The 21,638-nt window shown below is 38.8% G+C and overlaps 3 pseudogenes; 1 reads left to right on the forward strand and 2 right to left on the reverse strand.

The window, feature by feature from the left end:
• Positions 1-233: 233 nt before the first annotated feature.
• LOC120123984 lies at positions 234-11,421 on the forward strand (annotated as a pseudogene).
• Positions 11,422-12,281: 860 nt separating this feature from the next.
• On the reverse strand, positions 12,282-13,386 carry LOC120123974 (annotated as a pseudogene).
• A 3,130-nt stretch (positions 13,387-16,516) lies between these two features.
• Positions 16,517-20,148, reverse strand: LOC120123973 (annotated as a pseudogene).
• Positions 20,149-21,638: the final 1,490 nt, after the last annotated feature.

Below are 21,638 nucleotides of genomic sequence, written 5' to 3' on the forward strand. Positions count from 1 at the left end.
AACAACCAATCAATATAAAAATAATGTTTAATTTTTAAAATAAAAATTATATATATATGTATATATTAAAAAGTTATCCTCAAACGCCACACTAATATAATGATAGACCATAATAATACAATACAAGGTCGAGATTGAGACCAAACTGTCCAACCCCACCCAAATCCAACATCTCACTTCACTTCTAACCGCTCACTGTTCTCCTACTTTCTTTCTCTCTCTCTCTCTCCGCCATGAAACAACCTCCGCCACCATTGTTCTTCCTCCTCTCCACCACCGTCATCTCCACCGCCACCACTGCTAATGTTACTAAACCAACCACCTCTAAAACGCATGCGTTGTCCCCAACTCCTCCTCCTACTACCTCCCCAACCTCACTAACCACTAAAGCTTCGACTTCTTCCCAACTAGACCCTAAACAAATAGAAGCACTCCAATCCCTCAATATCCCCTCCACAAGAGACCCCTGCGTTCAACCTTCACCTCGCAACGCCACCGACTGCGACAACTCCAAGTCTGTCCGCCACCTCATTTCGCTCCACCTCTCCAACTGTTCATCAGACCTTTCACTCTCCTTCAATGATCTCAATTTCCTTTCTTCCCTCTATTCTCTTTCTTTCACTAACTACCACGCATCCCCTATCCACTTCCCTTCTGATCTCTCTCTTTCCCTTACTTCCTCCTCCTGCATTCAATCTCTCCGGTAACTCTCTGGCTTCTGGTTCTCTCGTTTCGTTAACCTCACTGATCTAACAGTTTCCGGCATTCCGGTGTTAAACAACCTAAAGGAAACTACAAAAAGAATATATTTAAAACGTGCATAAACGTTGCTTGTTTATTCAAGAACCACTATAACATATTTATACAACGTAGGCTAGTCAATGAAGCCTCTAACTGTATGAACGTCAGCATAACAGTTATACATACCAGTTGTAACAGACTGCATAACATATTATTATTCATGCTTCAACATTCTCCCCATCCCTCTCAGTTGTCTCTTTTTCAGCATCATCAACTTGAACTTTCTGTTGAAACAAAACATGAGCAGACTTCGGCAAGGGTTTAGTTAACCCGGCTACAACTTGGTGCTCTGTAGGAACATAATTCACCTGAACAGCTCAACGAGCCACTTTTTCACGCACAAAATGCATATCCAGCTCGATATGTTTAGAACAAGCATGAAATACAGGATTAACACTCATTGCAATGGCACTCATGTTGTCACCCTATACAACCGGAGTCGTAAACACTGACTCACCCATATCAGTCAATAAGGACTTAAGCTATACTACCTCGGATACCGTATCAGCAATGCTACGATACTCAGTCTCAGTTGTCGACTGAGCCACCGTCTTCTACCATCTAGCACTCCATGAAACCATATTACACCCAAGGAACACACACGACCCAGAAACAGACCGACGATCATCTAAATTACTTGCCCAATCAGCATCGGCAAACACAGTTACACAACAAGTTTCGGAGGAAGTCGATGACCGAAACACCAAACCATGATCAATTGTTCTATTCAAGTAACACAAAATTATCTTCACAGCAAACCAATGACCGTCACAAGGACGATGCATAACACTAAAGGCTATATCTGGTCATGTGTGACTCAAATATAACAACGCCCCAACAACACTACGATACATCAAAGCATCCGCAAGCAGCTTCCCAAAATCACAAGTCAACTTGGGTGAAACTACCATCGGGGTAGCGCAGATTTAGAGCTGAACATACCCGTTCGTTCCAACAATTCTCTAACAAATTTACGTTGGCACAAAACCAGTTGCTCAGGTGTTCGGTGCACCTCAATGCCAAGAAAATACCCAAGCTCGCCCAGATCCTTCAACGAAAACTTCTTACCGAGCAACCAAACAACATCATCGATAGCATCACGAGACTCACATGTGATAATAATATCGCCCGCATACACTAGAATAAACGTACGACCTTCATTATCTCGACAAATAAACAGAGACACATCAGCTGAAGTTCCATGAAACCCAAGCTTCAATAAAAAAATGACGCAACTTGGAATACCATATGCATGAAGCTTGACGCAACCCATACAACGCCTTCTTTAACCTACAAACCAATCGAAAGCCATCACTAGCCACACGTTTGAAACCCGGTAAGGACTAAACACCATATACACTTCTTCTCCGAGATCACCGTTAAGGAATGTGTTATTTACCGTGGTAGTCTTCACCACAGGACTAAACGTATCATTGAAATCATGACCGGGCACCTGAGAAAAACCTCTCGCCACAAGACGAGCCTTGTACCTCTAGACAGACCCATCAGCATGATACTTGACCTTGAATAACCATTTATACCCAATTGTCATTCGCCCAACTGGTAGTGGCTCAAGCACGCTCGTACTATTCTTCACAAGGGCATCATACTCAGCGAAAAATGTTTCCTTCCATCGAGGGTCTCGAAGAGCCTGAACAATTGTACAAGACTCACCATCACCCACTTATTTTTTTAGCAACAAACAACTTTGGTTTAAAAATTCCCCGTTTACTACGAGTGACCATCGGATGCCCATTTTGAGAAGGAGAAAGAGTTAGACCATCCTAAAAATTCCTAGAAGCACTATTAGGAATCGGTTCAGTAACTGACGACGCACCCTCCTGCTCTGCATGATCTTGTACAGCAGCTGAAAGACGATCACTACTCTCACTTGCATCAGGACCAGCACTGTCACCAGCCTGGTCTACAACAAGACCAGGAACCCCATCTTTAACATTCACAGACGTGTCTGCTTCACAAACTGGTGCACAACCAGATTCTTGGACCTCGGGTTGATTAAAATAAACACTCGTAGCCACATGCGAAGAACCATCATAAACAAGTCGAGCACCAGGAACCACAAAAAACAAAGCTCCACTATATGTATTGACCTCAAAAGAAACATTCGTCTGATCCATTCGAGCAACAAACGGAAACACCTGCTCATCAAAAACAACATGGCGAGACACATAAACTTTCTCATCGAGCGCTAAACACTGATAACCTCAATGATACATGCTATATCCCAAAAACACACATGGTTGCGACTTGTGCACAAGCTTTTGAGGTTGAAACGATCGTGAGTGTGGAAAACAACGACAACCAAACACTTTAAGATGATCATAACTCGGAGGCTACCCGAACAACCTTTCAAACGGAGTAACTTCTTGAAGCATCTTAGTAGGCAGTTTATTAATCAAATGAACTACTGTAACAAAAGCAAATGACCAGAACTTAAGAGGTAAAGACGCCCGAGCTAATAATGTTAACGCCATCTCAAAAAAATGACGGTGTTTCCTTTCAACGACCCCGTTTTACTGGGATGTGTGAGGACAGGTCACCCTATGTTGTATCCCACATTATGCAAGCACAACCAACAATGAGCGAAACTCACTTCCCCAATCACTTTGAACGGCTTTAATCTCCTGTCCAAATTACGTACGAGCTAGCTGCTGAAATAATTGAAAAGCACGAACAGTCTGCTCTTTATCTTTCAACAAATATACCCAGGAAAGCCTTGAAAACGCATCAACAAACGACATGTAATACCGAAACCCATTGGACAATATAACCCAATCCCCATAGATCAGTATACACTAACTGAAATGGCTACGTATATTGAGTCTCAGATGCAAAGAACGAAAGCTTGTGGCCATACGATATAGAACACAAACGGGAAGCAAAGCTTTATTTATATTCTTTGGCAAAACAATACTACATTGATTACAAACTTGTAACAAGACTTCACGTGAATGATGACTTAATCGATCATGCCAAAGTACATAGGTATCATTAGAACTATGAGCCATATTAGCTTCAGCAGCACGAACCCGATCAGAAAAACAACCACCAAACTCATAAAGACCATCAACCTCTCAACCTTCAAGCAAAACATAGCCAGAATCATTGTCCCGAACCACATAATGATCATCATGAAACTCCAAAACAAACTTTGTTATCCTTAGCAAGCTTTGAAACCGAAACCAACTTTTTAGTTATAGAAGGCACATACAACAAATTACTCATTTTCAATGGACGAGATGCAGTATATAAAGACGCTTGACAAACTTTAGCAATAGAAAGACCACTACCATTTTCTACAGTAAGCTTACCAGCCCCTGTACAATCTGAGCCATCAAGAACCTCCGTTGCATCGGATGAAATGTGATGAGTAGCCCCTGAGTCAACAAACCACGATGTAGAAGTAGAATTTGCAGCAACCATATTTGCATGAGGCCTGAGGTGTTCTTGTTCATCCACAACAGACCCACGCACGCTAGGCTTACTTCCACATGCACATAAGGTCGAACTGTAATGACAAACATTGGCTGTAGGTGACCGTTCCTTCACAGAGCTCCTTGCATCAGGATCATCAACACCTGAAAAAGATTTATCAAACTGATACCAAAAACGGTTGACAAGATGACCATTCTTTCCGCATAATTAACACTGAACTTTAACATGCCCTCGACCACAAACACTGTGATTATAAGCTGCAGACCGCTCCACTTTGGATTGATTCTGTCTAAAAGAACGATCACATTGACCATCAACAGAACCTTTAACACTACATTATCAGTAATCATCAGGTTATTAAAACGAGTAAAATTTTTCTGTTGAGTCTCAGCATCAATGAGAACAGAAACAACTCTTTCCAGTGTCAAAGCATCACAACTAGCCGACAACATAATGACCACAAGCCTATACTCCATCGACAAGCCATTTAGGATCGTAGCAATGTGTTCAAGATCGGAAACCGGACTACCACACGATGCTACAGCATCACATATCTCCTTGACTTGAGATATGTACATTCGCATCCCTAGATCGCCTTGATGAACCGCTTTGAGTTGATAATGCAAGTTCATAACCGCTGTTTCTGATTTAAAAGCAAAGATCTTATTCACCGTTGTCCAAACTTGAGCAGCCGTCTCAGCTCCCACAAGATGCAGCAGCAAAGAATGAGTGACGGTATACAAGAGCCACGAGGCTAATGCACTATCTTGAGCCACATAAAGCTCATACTCTTTATTTTCAACAACCGTGCCATCATCAAGCGTAACCGTCGTAGGCGGATGAGCAACCGAACTAGAAATAAGCTTATCAAAACGGTGACTACGAACCGCCAATAACACATGTTGTTTCCACAATAGAAAATTCAGATCATCTAAAACCACACTCGGGCATTTATTCATGAACACCTTCTGAGTAACTCCCAACGACTCTGAACCATTCACAGCACCACAAGAAAGAGGAGAAACAGGATGCGCCATACGAACGGTGTTGGATCATAAACTTGATCCATTATGGGAGCCTAAACCCAAACCCAAACTAAATTGATGTCATTACTTACATCATTTAATTAAAGATGTCATTGCTTACATCATTTAATTAATGATGTCATTGCTTACATCAATTTAGTTAGGTGAGAGTTAGATATTTGTTGAATTTGTAATGATTTAAATTAGTTTATTTGTGTGGTGTAGGATTGTTCTTGAGTAGTATAAATACCCCTTCCCATTTTAGTTTTAAGCATCAAGAAAAATTAAGAGCTTCTAAGTGAGTGAAGAAGCAAAGTCTTATAAGAGTGAGTTGTAGTTCTTGTTTTTGAGTGAGAGTACTCTTGTAATATTTGTTTGAGTTTCAATAAAAGTTGTTTGTGTGAGTGTTTTATTTCCAACAAAGTGGTATCAGAGCGAGTTGGAAAGATCGAAGGTCTCGACGAGAGGAATACGACGCCGCCAGAATTTTCTCAATCTGAGTTCTGACGCACCGCCACGCACCGCCGGAAGACTGCTGCCAGAAAATCGAGTTGACTCACCGAGTTGAGCCGAGTCAGCCGAGTTGGAGCCCTTGACCGAGTTGTCCAAGTCCCTCCAAAGGTTTTTTTTTTTTTTCATCGTTCCGGATTCATCCGTGCAATCGGATTTTACAAAATCTCATTATATTGAGAGATATGGCAAATGGTATGGCACCATTCCAAGTTCCGACACTCAACAACAACAACTATGACAATTGGAGTATCAAAATGAAGGCACTTCTTGGATCACAAGATGTGTGGGATATCATAGAGAAAGGCTATAACGAGCCTGCGGATGATGATGCTTTTGCTACTCTTACACCAGATCAAAAGACAACTTTGAAGAATTCAAGAAAGAGAGACAAGAAGGCTCTCTACCTCATCTATCAAGCATTAGATGATGATGGTTTTGAAAAGATTTCAAGTGCAAGCTCTAGCAAGGAAGCTGGGAGAAGCTGCAAACCTCTTACAAAGGATCCGAGCAAGTGAAGAAGGTTCGTCTCCAAACATTAAGAGGTGAATTCGAATCCTTAAACATGAAAGCATCTGAGTCTATTTCAGATTATTTCTCAAGAGTAGTAGCTGTTTCTAATCAATTAAAAAGAAATGGTGAAAAGTTAGACGATGTGAGGATAATAGAGAAGATACTCCGTTCGTTGGATCCCAAATTTGAGCACATCGTCGTGACGATTGAAGAAACTAAAGATTGGAAGAAATGAAGATCGAACAGCTCCAAGGATCATTGCAAGCATACGAAGAGAAGCATAAAAAGAAGCATGAGTTTACTGAGCAACTCCTCAAGCTGCAACTCAAGGATATGCATGAGAGCCAACGCAATGATAGAAACCAACGTGGCCAAGGCAGAGGTAGAGGCCATGGACGAGGTGGAAGTCGAGGTCGTGGACGAGGCTGGAATTACAACAATAACAATTCAACAACAAACTATGAGAAAGGGAGAAAGCTCAACACGAGGCCGTGGAAGAATTAATCCAAACTCAAAGTATGACAAATCTCAAATTCGATGTTATAATTGTCAAAAATTTGGGCATTATGCTTCAGAATGTAGAGCTCCAACAACAAAATTGAGGAGAAGGCCAATTACGTGGAGGAAAAGACAGATGGGCAAAAACTCTTCTTCTAGCACGAAAGGAAACTGATGGTGTCCAAGCAAATTCCTGGTATCTTGACAGTGGTGCAAGCAATCACATGTGTGGAAGGAAAGACATGTTTGTGGAGCTAGACGAGTCAGTAAGTGGAAATGTTTCGTTTGGAGATGATTCCACAATAGCAGTGAAAGGGAGAGGTAACATTCTTATCCGTTTGAAAGATGGGAGACATCAATTTATTTCAAATGTCTACTATGTGCCCAATATGAAAAGTAACATTTTAAGTTTAGGGCAACTGGGTAGAGAAAGGTTATGATTCATATGAATAATTTCTTTCTATAAAAGATGATAAGAATAACTTCATTGCTAAAGTGCCGATGTCAAAGAATAGAATGTTCTTGATCAACATACAAAATGATGTTGCAAAGTGCCTGAAAGCTTGCAAAGATGCATCATGGCTTTGGCATCTTCGATTTGGGCATCTCAATTTTGGAGGTCTAGAGCTATTATCTAAGAAGGAGATGGTGAAAGGACTACCTCACATCACCACTGACCAGCTCTGTGAAGGGTGTCTAGTCGGGAAACAATTCAGGAAAAGCTTTCCAAGGAGTCAGAGACAAGAGCTAAGAAGCACTTGAGTTAATCCATACCGATGTGTGTGGACCGATCAAGCCAAGCTCTCTCGGTAACAATAACTATTTTCTTCTCTTCATTGATGATTTTTCAAGAAAAACTTGGGTATATTTCTTGAAACAGAAGTCAGAAGTTTTTGAAGTCTTCAAGAAGTTCAAAGCAGCAGTGGAGAGAAAGAGTAGAAAGATCAAAGCCATGAGATCCGATCGAGGTGGAGAATTTACTTCCAGGGAGTTTCAAGAGTTCTGTGAAGCAAAATGGAATTCGTCGACCAATGACAGTTCCTAGATCCCCCCAGCAAAATGGTGTGGCAGAAAGAAAGAATAGAACAATCCTCGACATGGCACGAAGCATGCTCAAGCAAGAAACTACCCAAAGAATTTTGGGCGGAAGCAGTATCGTGTGCAGTCTAACTTGTCAAATCGATCTCCAACAAGAAGTGTATGGGGAAAGACACCGCAAGAGGCATGGAGTGGAAGAAAGCCTGGCATTTCCCACTTGAGAACCTTTGGAAGTATAGCCCATGTTCACGTACCGAGAGAGAAGAACGAAGCTTGATGATAAAAGCGAGAGTTTATCTCATCGGCTATGATGGTAATTCGAAGGGCTACAAGTTGTACAATCCAGACAATAAGAAGTTTGTGATTAGTCGAGATGTGGTCTTCAACGAAGAAGGAGAATGGGATTTTAACTCTCATACAGATGACTTCAATTCTTTCCTCAGTTGAAGAAGATGAGCAGACAATGAGGGAGCAACTAGATGAATCTCAACAAGAGCTTGCAACTCACCCACTTCACCAACATCAACCACTCAAGGAGACTCACCTTCATCATCGTCAAGTGGGAGTCAAAGTGAAAGAGTTGTGCAACGCACAAGAAGCCTTAGAGATCTCTATGAGGTAACTGAACGACAAGATAATCTTACATTATTTTGTCTGTTTGCCGATTGTGAACCAGTGAGCTTTCAAGAAGCGGTACAAGAAAAGAAATGGAGAGATGCGAGGACGAAGAAATCAAGGCCATCGAGAAGAATGACACATGGGAACTTACCTCACTTCCCAAGGGACATAAGGCGATAGGTGTCAAATGGGTGTCAAAACAAAGCAAAACGCCAAAGGAGAGATTGAAAGGCACAAGGCGAGGCTAGTTGCTAAAGGCTATAGTCAAAAGGGGAATTGACTATGATGAGGTATTTGCCTGTTGCTCGATTGGAGACTATCGACTAATCATTTCTTTGGCAGCTCAAAACAAGTGGAAGATACAACAGATGGATGTAAAGTCCGCCTTCCTAAATGGAGTCTTGAAGAGGAACTTTACATTCAGCAACCATCAGGCTATGAAGTCAAAGGGCATGAAGACAAGGTGTTGAAGTTGAAGAAGGCTCTTTACGGGCTAAAACAAGCACCAAGGGCATGGAATAGCCGAATCGACAAGTTACTTCCAAGAGAATGGCTTCAACAAATGTCCCTACGAGCATGCTCTATATATCAAGATCAAAGATGAAGATATTTTGATCGTGTGCCTCTACGTGGACGTTTTGATCTTCACTGGAAGCAACCCATGTAATGAATTCAAGGATGTGATGATGAAAGAATTCGAGATGACAGACATGGGGCTCATGGCGTACTACCTTGGCATTGAAGTTAAGCAACAAAATGATGGAATTTTCATTTCACAGGAAAGCTATGCAAAGGAGATACTGAAGAAGTTCAAGATGGAGAACTGTAAGCCAATAAGCACCGGCAGAATACGGGATCAAGATGACCAACATGAAGAAGGCGAAAGTGTAGATCCAACATTCTTCAAAATTTTGGTAGGAGTCTACGCTATCTAACTTGCACGAGACCCGATTCTTCACGCAGTTGGATTGGTAGTCGTGGAATCCCCAACAACCACCATTTTAAAGCCGCAAAGAGAATTCTTCGCTATCTGAAAGGTACAATTGACTTTGGCTTGTTCTATTCAGTTTCTAATGATACAAGCTTGTTGGATATAGCGACAGTGATTGGGGTGGAGACATAGATAATCGAAGGAGCACTACTGGATTCGTATTTTTCATGGGAGATATTGCATTCACATGGATGTCAAAGAAACAACCGATTGTCACATTATCCACTTGTGAAGCGGAATATGTTGCTGCTACCTCATGTGTTTGTCATGCAATTTGGCTTAGAAATCTATTGAAGGAGATTGGTTTGATACAAGAAGAGCCTACCAAGGTTTGTGTCGACAACAAGTCAGCCATTGCCTTAGCAAAGAATCCAGTTCCATGATCGAAGCAAGCACATTGATATTCGCTACCACTATAAGGAGTGTGTTGCAAGCAAAGATGTGGAAGTTGAATGTGAAGTCACAAGATCAGTTGCTGATATTTTTACCAAGCCTGACCAACGAAGACTTCTTAAGATTAAGGAACCTACTAGGGGTCACGAGATCAAGTTAAGGGAGGGTGTTGGATCATAAACTTGATCCATTATGGGAGCCTAAACCCAAACCCAAACTAAATTGATGTCATTACTTACATCATTTAATTAAAGATGTCATTGCTTACATCATTTAATTAATGATGTCATTGCTTACATCAATTTAGTTAGGTGAGAGTTAGATATTTGTTGAATTTGTAATGGTTTAAATTAGTTTATTTTGGTGGTGTAGGATTGTTCTTGAGTAGTATAAATACCCTTCCCATTAGTTTTAAGCATCAAGAAAAATTAAGAGCTTCTAAGTGAGTGAAGAGCAAAGTAAGAGTGAGTTGTAGTTCTTGTTTTTGAGTGAGAGTACTCTTGTAATATTGTTTGAGTTTCAATAAAAGTTGTTTGTGTGAGTGTTTTATTTCCAACAAACGGAACATCGAAGAAGAACAAACGAACCCTACCACATCACAAGATCTACGGCATCTGATACCATGTTAAATAACCAAAGGAAACTGCAAAGAGAATATTTAAAACGTGCATAAAACGTTGCTTGTTTATTCTAGAACCACTATAGCATATTTATAAACGTAGGCTAGTCAATGAAGCCTCCAACTGTATGAACGTCAGCATAAGCTGTACATACCAGCTGTAACACTGCATAACAGATATTGTTCATGCTTCAACATCGATTAGCACCAGCGGGTGTTTATGCGATCCTCGGGAACATGCATAAGCTGAAGACGCTCACCATTTCTCATGCTAATCTTACTGGTTCTCTTCCGAGGCACTTGCATATGAATCTGACCCATGTCGATTTATCGATAACAAGCTCAAAGAAAGGATACCAACTTTCCTGACGCTTCTTGAAGATCTCGAATTCTTGAATCTTTCGTCGATTGGGCTGAATGGGGAGATTCCAGATGAGTAGGGTGACTTGACATCGTTGAGGAATGTCTTTGGCTTCCAATTCGTTGTCTGGGCAAATCCTGGATTCGATGTCAGCTATTCCAATCTTGGTTCATGTGGATCTGAGTAATAACCAGTTAATGGAAGTGTTCCCAAGTTTTGTCAGAGTTGAAAGGGGTTGACAGTGTTAAATATGGGGAACAATGGGCTTAATGGGGGTGTTACCTTTCAATGTACTTTCATTAAAGCGATTGGGCTGTTTCAAGGTTGGTGGGAATGACAATTTGTGTTACAACCATTGTTTATCATCAAAACTGAAGCTCGGGGTTGCCTGATGCGATAAGCACGGTTTGCCCATGTCACCGCCGCCTCAAGGAGTCTTCTGCAGACAGTGAGAGTGATCCTCAGATTATAGTGATGATGATACACTAATAAAGAGAACCATCATGGGCCAAGTAAGGTTGTTATTGGTTTTGCAATGGTATTTCTTCAATAGTTTCTCATTATTTTCTTGATTATACTCGCAAAATGGTGCCGGTGAAGAAATAAATACTTGTGTTTTTTAGTAAATCCTCTAGATTAGAAGAAAATTGGTATTTAGAGTTTCCATTATATTATGATATTAATTACACTTAATTTATGAAAAAAAGTTATTTTGTACTGATGTGTTATTTTTTGCTACTCTTTGGTCATTGAATGACTAAAAGACGAGTGTTACATGTGCTTTGTATGATTTGTGGGCAATCTGAGGTGCATTAGGACTGCTAATGATGATTATGGTAGACGTTTTCTCAGTAATATGTATTCTTCTCATCTTAAAGCAGCCGGTCATTCCTGTCATCTCTGATATTTGTCATTCAATGAAATTGTTAATGCACCAGTGGAGGTGTTAGCAAATATTGAAATCAGTTGGCTGTTGAAGACAAACGACAAACTATGTGCTACCCTACAACTACCCGGGTCTTTCTGCCACTGCTGACTTATATTCGCCTACCGAACCCTGCAGCTGTGTTCAACAACATATAGCTGTTACCATTCATTTGAAGCTGTGTTCAAACAACATATAGCTGTTTACCATTCATTTGCGCTGTCTTCAAACCACATGTAGCCGATACACTCCATGATATGGTGAAATGAACCAAGAACTTGGGCCAATTCTTTTTTATATCAAAGTAATCTAAATACTTGAATAGATAATATTTTCCAATTGAACATTAGAGAAAGTAAAACAACAGAAAAAATACATAAGATCCCAAAAAAACATAAATAGATCTGTTCGGGAAGATAATATCTGATGAACATAAACTAGACAAAATCAGATACCCAAAAACTAAACAAAACTAAAACTGAATCATAACTGCTATTTCTAAGAAGAAATATTGGGACTGTTAAGGATGACCTTCATTTGACCTGGAACCACTCATGGCATCTCCTTGGTAACTCTGTGCTGAATACCAACACGTGACTTGCACCTGCGGCGACGGCCAACTCGATACCCAGCCTCGCTCAAGAACAACATAGAAGTCCAGCCATAGATACCAGTAGAAGGATATACCTACAAAAAGAACAAGGGTCGTAATTATGCCTTAAAGGCTTCATAACATCAAGGCTCAATAACTAGTAGCAGAATGAAGCTGGAAATACGTACTTCCTATTAACTTGGTTACGAGGATTAAATAATGATAACCAAACTGTCACAAAGGAAGAGTAATTGGAAAAGCAACTGCATTCTTAAATCATAAAACAGTCCCGACCCCAAAATTAAGTCAAACATCATTGCAAGATACAATCATGCGTCCCAATTCGAGTAGTAGAAATATTGTAATCATGTTCGATGAAACCAGAAACCTATTACAGATCCCTAATTTAGTCTTATAAATCATCCATGTTAACAGGGAATTAAAATCAAGTATGCATAATGGAGTATCAACATAAATCCTGAACTACAATAATCACAATTAACAAAGATGTGTGGGGAAAAGAAACTAACTTGATTCCAAGATCAATGTGCTCCTGGATGCCGAATCCAAAGCAGCAGTATCACTTGAAGTTCTCCTCAAAAGTTCATACTCCTTAACCTTCAAGCCACTCAAGAAGCTGCATAGCCTTCTCTCCCCTCACCGTCACGTAGCAAGCAATCTTTCATACGCCTGATTCCGAAAGATCTCACAGTACCTAGCTGCTCACATCAAAACCCCCATTTTACTTTTTCATCAACTAAACCAACAAAAGAGAACTCAAGACCAGCATTTGTTTCCAGAATTTTTACCCTTGGAGAAGACAGGGGATTGACCGCTGAGTTGTTCTAAGACCTATAAAGGACCAAAGTAAAGAGAAATAAACACAAAGGTAAAAAAAATTGGGGTGTGGGGGGAGGGGGGTGAATGGTTCTCGTTTTAGGGTTTTCGTTACTGCCTTGGCGGCACGGGTGAGACGATCACCGCTTCACGACGGAGATATTGAGGACAAGCTTTTGAACTTTGATCTCCCTCATGGGTTCGACAGCTTCTTCTCTGATGCCTCATAGTCCAAAAATGAAAACTTTTAAACCTAAAGGTTTGAGACACGTATTAACGTAAGATAAAAAGATGTAGACAGAGGGAGATGTACCATTGCGAAGCGACGGAGGTTGAAGGAAGCGGTGGAGGTGGCAGAGTGATAAAGGGGCAGCCGCAGCAAATTATGGGGAGTTTTAAAAGAGAGAATTTAGGAGGCTAGGGTTTTTTTCTATGCTTTAATTTAATAGTTTGCCCTTTGGGTCTTATTTATAAACAGGCAAACAATCAACGAGAGAGAGACAGTTACAAAAACGGAACTAACATATAAAATATCTATCATTCTAGATTATGTAAGAGAGAACGAAAAGGAAGAATTATAGGTGTACTAAAAAGTATGTATAAATTCTAATTATCCATGTATTCCAGTATCTTTAGGCGTTTAATTTTTTGAATAACATTCTTTATTTTAAGGGAATAATAATTTTTTAATGATATGGAATAATATATTGATGTATGTTTTGACAAATATTAGATATATATATAATATATATATTTACTTTTAATATATTTGATATTATATTTCTATTTTGATAAAATATATATGATATTTCTGTTTTGCTAAAATATCTAATGTGTATTTTTAAAATTTAGATGTGATACCTATAATTTTATAAGATATAAAAGAGTTTAAAAATTGATGGAAATTTAAACTTGAATTTAAAATTATAGAGTGATGAAATAACGCTTCTTTTTTCTCGGTCTATTGTTTAATAGTTCTAATCACTAGAGATCAGCAGCAATTCCTCCTAAATCCTAATGCAACGATCAAGCCTGTATCAATCATCTTCAAAATGGATGCTGGAATTTATGCTTGCTGTTGTTACAACAAAGCCAACCCTCTTGGATCCACCCCTCTGCATCAACACAAATATAAACATAAAAGCACCTCCACTGACTGCATTGTATTGATTTTAAGTGCCATTGTAATCCTACAGTTTACGATCCTCCCTCCATATTTTTGTTCCTATAATCGACCGACAGGAGAAAATAATCTCAGTGACCAAAAATCCCAGATAATATACGATTTTGACCAACTTTTTTTGGATTTACGAAAATGACCAACAAAATCGCAATGCGATCTCTAATTCGCATTGCGATCTCTACTATCGCAAATTCGTATTGCAATTCGTGTTGCGATAGTTGAAAATCGCGTTGCGATTTTGTATTTCGCGTTGCGATTTTTCATTTCGCGTCGCGATAGTCTACAGTTGTTGTTGCGATAGTTTACAAATTCGTTGCGAAAATTCGTTGTGATAGTTAAAAAAAAAAGATTTTGTTTCTTAAAATTTTCTCTAAACAGATAGTATCCGCGCGGACGTGTCGAAGACACGAATGACCACGACCACGACCACGACCACGAGACGAGACAGACGACGGCGGCGGCGGCGCGAGAGTCCCCCTTGTTCTCTATCACTCAACAAGGAAGTGGGAAAGCCAAGCCTTAAATACCATTTCCAATAGTGTTTCTAATACTATGTGGGATTTGAGCATTACCAACACTTGTTCTTAATACTATGTGGGATTGAGCCTTAAATAATGATATTATTTTTGAATGTTTTGCTTAAAATTACAATAATCGCGATTGATTGTAAATTGACTTTTAATTATGACATATTTAATCGTATAATACTAATGCAATTGGTTGCTGATTCAGTTGTTTTAAGGTGCATGATTGTTAATTGTTTCCTGAATAATCACATTGTATTGGAAACAAGTGTTGGTAATGCTCAATCCCACATAGTATTGGAAACACTATTGGGAATGGTATCTAAGGCTTGGCTTTCCCACTTCCTTATTGAGTGATAGAGAACAAGGGGTACTCTCGCGCGCCGCCGCCGCCATCTGTCTCGTCTCGTGGTCGTACGTGTCTTCGACACGTCCGCGCGGATACTATCTTTTTAGAGAAAATTCTTAAGAAACAAAATCGCAACGAATTTGAAAAATCGCAACGACATCTATACGCGAATTTACGATAGTGGAGATCGCAGTGCGAATTTGGAAAATCACAACGACCACTGTAGACTATCGTAACAACAACTGTAGACTATCGCAACGAATTTGAAAAATCGCAACGACAACTGTAGACTATCGCAACGCGAAATGAAAAATCGCAACGCGAAATGAAAAATCGCAACGCGATTTTCAACTATCGCAACGCGAATTTACGATAGAAGAGATCGCGATACGAATTAAAGATCGCATTGCGCTTTTGTTGGTCATTTTCGCAAATCCAAAAAAATTAATCAAAATCGTATATTATCTAAGAATTTTGGTCACTGAGATTATTTTCTCTAAATAAATTTTCCACGGTTATAATGAAGACTTTTGACATTCTATCCAAGTAGAGGTGCACAAAAAATCCGAATATCCAATTTTGGGTAAAAAATATCCGAAACCGGATTTTGAAAAAACCGATTTTTTTTAAACCGGATCGGATATTTAAAAACCGGATAGTATAACCGGTTTAAGAAAAAATTAAACGACCGATTTTTTTATCGGATTAAAACCCGGTTTTTTTCAAACCGGATAAAAAACCGGTTTTTTATCCAGATAAAAAACCAATTTTTTAACCGAAAAAATCCGGTTTTTTTTTTAAAACCGGTTACACCATCCGACCCTTCAAACCGATTAGAATCCAAACTGATTTTTTTAAAATATGGATAAGATTGGATCTCTAACAGGCTTTGCCAAAATGCTCAAGACTAAGTGCATAATCCTTAAACCAAAGAATCATTACTCGTCCAAATCGACAGTCCAAGGAATGACCGAACGGCACAAGGCATCAGACTCTCATCTGTTCTACATTCATTCCCCTTTCGGCCAATTTATAGCATTGCCCAAACCTATTCCATCGATGGTTAAAGAGAATGACAGCAGTAGTAAGAAAGAGTAATAACATTTCCTTTGAACAGCGAGTAATAACAATTTGTCCGCAATTTGAAGTCAGCCACCACGATAACTAAAAAGCATAACTAACGCGCATAACTAAACCCAAAAACCAACCACCCCTTATCTTCCAGCAATTTCTATGAGACCTTCCTAGCACCAAATGCACTACTACCAGTTCTGTGGTCTGTTGTCCACATTAGTCTTATCTTTTTTTACTATCAAACATATGTTACATGTACATAACAGAAAGGAGTTTTGATGAAAAGCAAATTCATATGACAAAGGATCAAGAGAGGTAGAATTGAAGTAGAAAGATGAAGGGATGGCAGCCATCCAGCTGCCAGAGACTTTATGCGTTGAAGGAGAGCAGAAAATGATAATAGACAGGCCCATGATAATCCAGATAATGTTTCCTGTATCACGCATCAACTAGGAGATATTATATCTCATAATAACTTCCAAAGTTTTATGCTCCAGCTGGATGCATGGAATGTTGTAGCCCTATTTGCCGTTTCACATTATCTGGAATCAACTTATTAATAAGCTCCGGCGAAGCCCCAGATAACTGCAAACCAAAAAAAATTCATGAAGATATATCTTTGTATAAATTCAAAGATATATGAGAATGAAGCTTAGTACAGAAACATACTTCCTGTTTAAAGTTGAACAGTTGTGGTAAAGGTCGTCCATTTAGTAGCCGAGCATTAGGTTCTCGAAGCTCGTCAAAAAAAGGATGTGCACATGCTTCAAGCTGACATAGAAAAGAGCATTTTACATGACAAGAGGCTAGGGTGGTTGTCAGTTGTCACCAAATTTAACATTTTGGGAGCCAAATGCTAATTGAGGGTTGTGCATATTTTTATGCCTAAAATGGAAATACGGTCAATCAAAGTGGTCAGTAGTAGGTACTAGCAACTTACAGCTGTACAACGAAGACTTGGCGAGTATTGCAGGAGTCTTGAAGCAAGATCAATTGCTTCCGGAGGCATCCTTTTGTGAAAAACCTAAGTCCATGAGCAAAAATATCCAAAAGCCATTACAAAAAGAAATGTTCCTTCAAGAGAATTTATAAATTTAAAGTGAACAAAAGGCAAACCTTATGCCATGGTGCGCTTTAATTTGTGGAAACCTGAAATCTGTGTAATTGGGATTCATGCAGCGAATTTCTTCCCGAGTGGGTGTACCTAGGACCTATAGGAAAAGATGTAAGAAGCAAACTTGTGATACAAGAAGAGTAAATTCAAGAATCACTCAGCAAATCATACCTTGATAATCTCTACAAGCTGGTCCACAGCATTCTCCCCAGGAAACAATGGCTACAGAAGAATAAGGGAAGCTAACAATTATCAGGGAACTGAATTATTGGTAGAGATTTTCAAAAATATCAAAATCAGAAAAGAAGAGCAAACACTAACCTGGCCCAGCAAAAGTTCAGCAAGAACACAACCGGCTGACCAGATATCAATTGAGGTTGTGTATTCCGTGGCACCAAATATAAGTTCTGGTGCCCGATAGAAACGCGAACATATGTATGAAATGTTAGCTTCACCTTTGACCTGATTACATGTAAATCAATAGTACATGTTAAGTATTGATACAAAAAATAGACAAGCAAAATTGGATGAACACGTTAATACTGCTATTTGATCTGATCCAACTTCAAAGCAGTAGTAGACTTAAAATGTGTCCCAAGAAAATCCCACCAGTTCCCACCCCCACAATCCTTTTCTTCTCTATCCCTTCATGCCTACAAAGACGCCTAAAAATATGGGTAAAGCTAACAAGGGAGAAGTGCCCATTTGAAAAGGATCAGGATAGAAAAGATTCAAAGTCAGTTAAAATTTCATGTATATTAAGCATTTATAATGATGTAAACAAAGACACGGGTTACATGAGCTGTAGCAGAACCAACAGTACGGAGTCATAAACTTGTGTTAGCAGAATGCTGATTCTGCAAGCTAGTACAAGAGAAATACCTTGCACCTTTCATAAATAGCAGATGATAACATATGAGATAAATCCCTTTAGAAGTTACAACCAGAGTCAGACGTTCAAAATATTAATTAAAGAGCAAAACCTCCCCATTTACTTTTCAAAAAAAGAAAAGTGCAAAAGCTCTAGTTTTAGAATTCATGAACCCGATAAAAATGTTTCACCTGGAGCAAAACTAAACAGCCAAATTTGAAAGCAAGAGCACTAAAAATGGGTCAACTCACAAGCACTTTTGCACTTCCAAAATCACAAATCTTAACCTGGTGTGTCAAAGGATCAACCTGTACAAAACCAACAATGATCTCTCAGAAAAAATGCCAAGACATTGTACACAAATTTTATCAGTAAGAAACGTGTACCAAAACATTTTGCGGCTTCAAATCCCTATGGCAAACTCCCACAGCACTATGGAGGTAGCCAAGCCCCCTAAATATCTGTAAAACCTCCTCTGCTTAGCTTAAAGAACATTACATAAGGATCAAGCATGTAAAAGAGTACCATGCACACCTGGTACGTGTAAAGCTTCACATAGATAAGTGGCATTCTTTGATTTGCACTGCTGTAATGCTTCAAAACTCTGTGCATGCTTTCCGGTACATAATCCATAACCAAATTAAGGAAAAGCTCATCTTTACTTGTGGTTGAGAAGAAACAATGCTTCAAGGAAATCACATTAGGATGATCCAGTACACGCATCAACTGCAGTTCTCGATTCTTATATCTTCTGTCTTGCAAAACTTTCTTTATAGCCACAGTCTCTCCAGTTTCTAAGCATTTTGCCTGAGAGAAAAGATGGATCAGAGATCAGTATGTGAACACCAAGAAGGTAAAAACAATTAAGTGTGACTATGTCTCAATACCTGGAAAACAATCCCGAAGGATCCTGTCCCCACTACTCGCTCTGCCATATAACTGATAGTCTACAATAATCAAAACATCTAAAAACATGAAATTCCAAGTAAAGGAGTCCGCTTATCCTTTCTAATGTTCATCTGAAGTGGATACTATTGATAGCTAAAGCTGAACTTGAACAAAGATAAAACTGGGTAACCCAAGACGAGACATACTTGTTTTGGTTCTCCGTTTTTGCCTCCAATCGTTGTGGAAATTATGTGACCGGTGACCGGATCGTTCCCATTGATGACAGGAGCAGACATTTCCTAGTAAATTAAGAAATATTTTGTTAGAAAAATAGAGCGAAAAGAGACTTCGAAAGAGCATAGAAACTGGAGATCCAGAAAATGCAGAGAAGAGAAAATAGATTGACAGATCCAAAATAAAAAGACAAAATTTCCATCATCTAAGGTTCGACGTTAACTCAACCAACACGATCGCTGTAAAAGAAGAAAAAGAATATACGATTTTTATTTTCATAAACATATATGAAAACAACTAAATAAATTCTGCAAATCTCGTGAAAAAATCCCACCGACACCAAAAATAAACAGCACAGCTAGAAGTAAAGAAAAATCCAGCAGACTTTCAGAAACAAACACAAAAGTGCAAGAAATGAAATAAAAAATCACCGGAAAAAGGCTGAAGTTTTCCAAATTCAAGATGTTGGGGGGAAAGTCGAAAAATAACGTGTACCTTATCGTCAGCCATGTCGAGCAACCGGGAAAATAATAATGAGAAAAAATATAGAGAAAACAAAGATCTAAGTGAAGAAAGTGTAGCGGAAGATCATGTTTGTGGCTATCATAGAGAAAAAAGGGAAGAAGGAAGAGGGAGGAGGACCCAGGGGAGACACACCAAACTAATGCCCATGTGATTCCACCTCCTCTTCCTTCTGTTTTCTTTCTTTCTTTTCCAGTATTTTTTTATTTATTTATTTTATTATTTTCCCTCTGTTTACTTTCCGTGCTCTTCGCGCCTCTTTTATGTGTGAACTTCCCGAACTACCCTTTCAATTCCTTAGCTAATTGTTATTGGCCGACGTCTATTGTTTTCTTTACAACGTTCTATGATTCGTTTTCGAGACTTGTTCTTTTTTTATGGCGTGGTGTGTGGCAACTGGCAAGTTGGATTTGATGAATCTTATCCTTTTCGAGACACATAACATGAATGATGAAAACTTGCCAAAAATATTAGTCATGTCACTGTTATATTTGTTGTTGATGTGATTTTTCTTCCCCTTAATCTACCAATCTAATATTTGATGAGTATCTTTTAAAAATATATATATATTTGATGAGTAAGCATATTTAACACTGAATATTTGATCGGTTGAATTTAATTTAATTTTTTTCATGTAGACTCGAATTTAAGAAATTTAAATTGAGTTCAATTATTTGAATTTATATACAAATTTCATTATAATTATATATAGTATCATGATATGTATTAATTCTAATTTTTCGACTTTCTCTAATCATAATATATATGTATATTCTTTTCATGTTATAATATTATTCAATATATCTTATTTAATATATAAGTATAATCTAAAATTATAAAGTATATTTATAATATTATATTTTTTAAAAGGTAATTTGAAGGTAAAATATTGATGAGAGTATAAATGAGTCGAAGAATCGATGGATAGAAAGATTTACAAACAATTGCAATCAAAAGACTGCGATGATTCTGCGATGTTGGAGGTTCCATGTGTACCGTATTTGTGGGAACTTCATCTACATCATCATCATCGAAGTCCATGTTGAATTGCGATGATTCTGGCTTAACAAATAGTCCAGTCTCAGCACCATCTGCACCTGGTTCTCGAAGATGTTCTTTTGGTGAAGATGAAGGTTCCTCTGTGATGTCAATATTTAGGTCGAACAAGATGGTAGTTTAATGTCTTCCTCTTGAAGTTGAAGGCATTGTTTCATAAAGGTTTTGAACTGAGTGTTGTGTCGCAGACATCTCCACATTGAAGTCGAAAAAGCTTGCAGTTGAATGCCTCCCCCTGGAACTTGAAGGCATCATTTCAAATAGGTACTGAACAAATTGTTATGTCGAGGGCATCTCCATATTCAGGTCAAAGAAATTGTCAGATGAATGCATTCCCCTTGAACTAGAAGCAATGTTGTTATACAGATTGTTCGTGAAGCTACCTCGGTGTAGATCGTAACAAGTTGCTGATGAATGTCTCCCCATTGAACTTCATAGGATGGTGTCAGGATGTGAATTTCTCATTAACGAGTTAAAATCATTACACATTAATTGAGTTGGCCTGCCAACTTGATCAGCTTATTGAGCCAACCCATAGTGGGAGCAAAATAACATACCACGAACCACAAACACTTCAACAAATGTGGCATACATTTGTGTACCAACTTCTGAATTTTGATTCTGAGCATCAACCATCACATCAACA

This window comes from Hibiscus syriacus, unplaced genomic scaffold (assembly GCF_006381635.1).
Source record: "Hibiscus syriacus cultivar Baekdansim isolate YM2019G1 unplaced genomic scaffold, ASM638163v2 tig00110407_pilon, whole genome shotgun sequence".
NCBI lineage: Eukaryota > Viridiplantae > Streptophyta > Magnoliopsida > Malvales > Malvaceae > Hibiscus > Hibiscus syriacus.